This window comes from Zootoca vivipara, chromosome 5, assembly GCF_963506605.1.
Source record: "Zootoca vivipara chromosome 5, rZooViv1.1, whole genome shotgun sequence".
Lineage (NCBI taxonomy): Eukaryota > Metazoa > Chordata > Lepidosauria > Squamata > Lacertidae > Zootoca > Zootoca vivipara.
In genome coordinates, this window is record NC_083280.1 from 9,004,267 (window position 1) to 9,008,412 (window position 4,146).

General features: G+C 42.0%; 1 non-coding gene across 1 annotated transcript; it reads left to right on the top strand.

Annotated features, from left to right (window-relative positions):
- The first annotated feature begins 312 nt into the window (after positions 1-312).
- Positions 313-440, top strand: LOC118094117 (U6atac minor spliceosomal RNA). The gene has a single exon (XR_004693726.1). It is a non-coding gene; the product is annotated as a U6atac minor spliceosomal RNA (small nuclear RNA).
- The last annotated feature ends 3,706 nt before the right edge of the window (positions 441-4,146 follow it).

Genomic DNA, 4,146 nt, shown 5'->3' on the forward strand with positions numbered 1-4,146 from the left:
CTGCTCCTGAATTCGAAAAGCTTTCTAGAGTCTTGACTTCCGATTGGTTAAAAGCATGCATATATTAGGGCGTCAAGTTCAGGAAGCAGCTGTATTTTTAAATCGTGCAGATTTTTTCCCTTTACGAAGTGCTTCTAAGCTGTTGAATGTAATGCGTAGGGAGTGCTTATTTATTGGTATTAGTGGAAAAGGCAGATGGTAAAAACTTAAAGTACTGGGGGCGTGAGGATAGACAACTCAACTGGCTCACCATAACCTTGAAAAACTATGGTTTCCTGTGGTATATAAGGAGAGCGCAGCAGTTTTGAAGGCGTGTTGTATGAAAGGAGAGAAGGTTAGCACTCCCCTTGATAAGGATGGAAGAGGTCCTTGTGGCCTGTACAACACGCATATGGTTAAGGCATTGCCACCTACTTCGTGGCATCTAACCAAGTTTTTTTTTCCTGCCCCCACCCCCAAACCCAACCCAACAACACAGTTACTCCAAGAATTAGAACTCATCAGCATTAGCAGCAACAATGCTCAGTAAGAATGGAATGCTGCTTTAATATTCTTGCAGAAGTGGGGGTGGGGGGGGACTTAAATGTTTATTTTTCTGTAGGTTGGGGTGGATGAACAAAGTCATCAAGAGGAGACAGGTTCACTGTCTAACCTACCTCACAGGGTTGTCAGGAGGAGGAGGAGGACTATGTCCAGAACTTGGAATGTTATCACTGGCATCTGTCTGTCTCTAGAGACAACATAAAGTATATACGTTTCATGAAATATTTTTTTTTAAAAAACCAAATAATTATGATTGCACATCAGGAACAGAACCAACACTGGTGTAGAAAGGAGTGGCAATGTTGGGTTTCCAACTTCCAGTGTTATCAAGCAGCGGGCAAAAGAATCACACGACCCTGATGGCCATGAGATTAAAAGTGGCAATGGAAGGAGCCCCAATTTGCCTCTGGATCCCTTGTTCCAGTCTCAACTCGGCCCTTTTCTCACCCTGCATCCTTTGCCTTCCTTCTCCACAATGGTCCTTTTTTCTAATCCCAGACTCTGCTTCAAGCTGTTTCCGGCTACCTATTTTATTTTGCAACCCATTTCCTGGCTCACGGGTTCATTGTTCGGCACACATCGTGGAGGCAGCCGGGCCATGAGAGCCAGGGTGGTGTAGTGGTTAGAACATTGGGCTAGGACATGGAAGACCACAGTTCAAATCTCTGTTGCACTGTCACACTCAGGTCCTGCTTGCAACCATTAAGCCTCTGGTTGGCCACTGGAAGAACAGGGTGTTGGACAAATGGGCCTTTGGCCTGATCCAGCAAACTGGTTCTTCTTAGAGTCATAGGACTGGAGAGTTCAAAGGTACCCCAGGGGTCATCTAGTCCAACCCGCTGCCATGCAGGAATCTCAGCTAAAGCATCCATGACTGATGGCCATCCAAACTTATCTCCCCATTCTGCCATGAAGCTCACTGGGTGACCTTAGGCCAGCCATTCTCTCTTGTTCTAGACTAGCCTACCTCAAAGGGTTGTTATGGGGATGAAATGGGTATAACCATGTGAACTGCTCTGAGCTCCTTTGACAAATGGGATATAAATGTAATGATCTATAAATAATAACAACAAAGGCAAACACCTCCTCTATTTTATTAATTTATTATTTTCACACTCTGCCTTTCCTCAAAGGAGATCAAGGTGGCCTGCGGGCTTCTCCTCCTCCTCTTTTATCTCCCACAACAACCCTTGTGAAATAGGTTGGGCCAAGAGGTTCGTTAGGCCAACTATTATTATTATTATTATTATTATTATTATTATTATTATTATTTTAAAAAGTGTGTCCTTGTTTCTCAATTAGATCCTTTTACATGGTTTTGTATGTTATTATGGGTAATGTTTTATGCATTGTGACTTGCAGTTACCAATATTTTTATTTATCACAGTTTAGTCATTATTCATTGTCAAGAGTGAATTTTTGTTTAATTGTTATTTGCTGATGTTTTGAGAGTTAATTTTATGGTGTACTATTCTAATAGATTATTGATTATTACTTTATTTGATATAATAATTTCAATATTATGTTTTATTGTTTAGTTGTCTTGATTTAATCATTTACTCGTGTTCCATCTTGTATTTTATTCCGTGACCTGCCCTAAGATCTTCCGATGACGGGTGGTATATAATATTGATAAATAATAATAATAATTACTTTTTGTATTGTATCAGATTATTACAAGGTGTGTGTTCTTTGTTGTATGTTTCGTTGTTGTAAACCGCCTTGGGTATAGTAATATGGGAAGGCGGAATGCAAATTAAAAGTGGAATGGGATAGACACTGCCTGGTGCAAAGTCACCCAATGTGTTTCACAAGTGAGTCGAGATTTGAACCCGAGTCTCCTGGGTCTGTAACCTACCTCATTCTGTAGCAAAATTAATGTTTGAGGCTGAAGGAAATCTCCATGCAGTGGTGAGAAAACAAAGGGTGTTTATTGCTAGCAATAAAAGCTCAGTGGGGTCACTCTCCAAAAGCTGAGCAAAGCCCAAAAGGGTGGGGCCTCCTTTATATACATAGCTGTTATCTAAACAAAATTAGAAAAAATCATTCCAGTAGCACCTTAGAGACCAACTAAGTTTGACATTGGTATAAGCTTTCGTGTGCATGCACACTTCTTCAGATACACTGAAACAGAAGTCACCAGACCCTTATATATAGTGAGAGGGTGTATATATAGTGAGAGGGTAGGGAGGGGTATTCTCAGAAGGGTGGTAGGAATGGCTGTTTGACTAATAGGTGTGGAAACTCGTTGATGACTGTTAACGACTACAATTGGTCTTACAGAAAAAAGGAAGGGGTGAGATGGCTAAAGATAGCTTTATCATGTATAATGAGATAAGAATCCAATGTCTTTGTTCAGGCCAGGTCTCTCCATGGTTTTAAGTTTGGTAATGAGTTGCAGTTCAGCAACTTCTCTTTCCAGTCTATTTCTGAAATTCTTTTGTAATAAGACAGCTACTTTGAGATCTTGTATAGAATGTCCTGGGAGATTGAAGTGTTCTCCTACTGGTTTCTCTGTCTTGTGATTCCTGATGTCAGACAGCCACCCAATCTTAAACAACTCCTCACCCACAATAATACAACCACCAGACTTAACATGGACACTGGTACCAGAGCCTGCAATAAACCCAGATGCCAACTTTGCTGCCACATACACTCGGACAACACAATTACTGGCCCCAACAACATCAAACATACCATCTCAGGACTATTTTATTGCTCATCTTCTAACATTGTGTATGCCATCAAATGCCAACAGTGCCCTTCATCTCTCTATATTGGACAAACAGGCCAAACCTTACGCCAAAGTATAAATGGACATAAATCTGACATCAGGAATCACAAGATAGACCCCTCCCCACCCTCTCACTATATATAACGGTCTGGAGACTTCTGTTTCAGTGTATCTGAAGAAGTGTGCATGGACACGAAAGCTCATACCAATGACAAACTTAGTTGGTCTCTAAGGTGCTACTGGAAGGAATTTTTTTATTTTGTTTCGACTACACCAGACCAACATGGCTACCTACCTGTAACTATAGCTGTTATCTGTTAAAGCAATACATATGCATAAACATATGCACAATACTAATTATACCATGTTTGTTCTTTCCTTCATTACCTATTCATTAGGCAAGGAAACAAAGGACTCTCTCTTGTCTAATGCAGACACTTAAGAATGTTGTTTACAGCCTTGGGAGTACAGCTGCTCCTAGCACAAGATAAGGCACAAGGCCTCTAGCCTGGCTAGTTAGCGGAGCTTGTAGGTCTCTTTGTGCATCAATTCCAGACCCTGCTAGCTTTGACCTGAGCTTGACAGGGTTCCACAAAGCACCTCTTCCGTATCCTTACAGAGCCTCCATCCTTCCTCTCAGAGCTGAGCTTGGAGGGCTCCATCTCGTCTTCCAGGTCCTGCGGCTTCTTCCGCAACTAGCAACCGGCAAGGTCTAGTTTCCCCCTAGGTCTGCATTCCTCGGAGATTGTTGGCTCTGCAGAAGCAGAAGCAGCAACAGCAGCGTTATCTCAGCCAGACTGACTCTCTTGTGAGTCAGCATTCATTCCCCCTCGCTCTGGAGAACAGCCAGGTCCCAAGCAAATGATTTC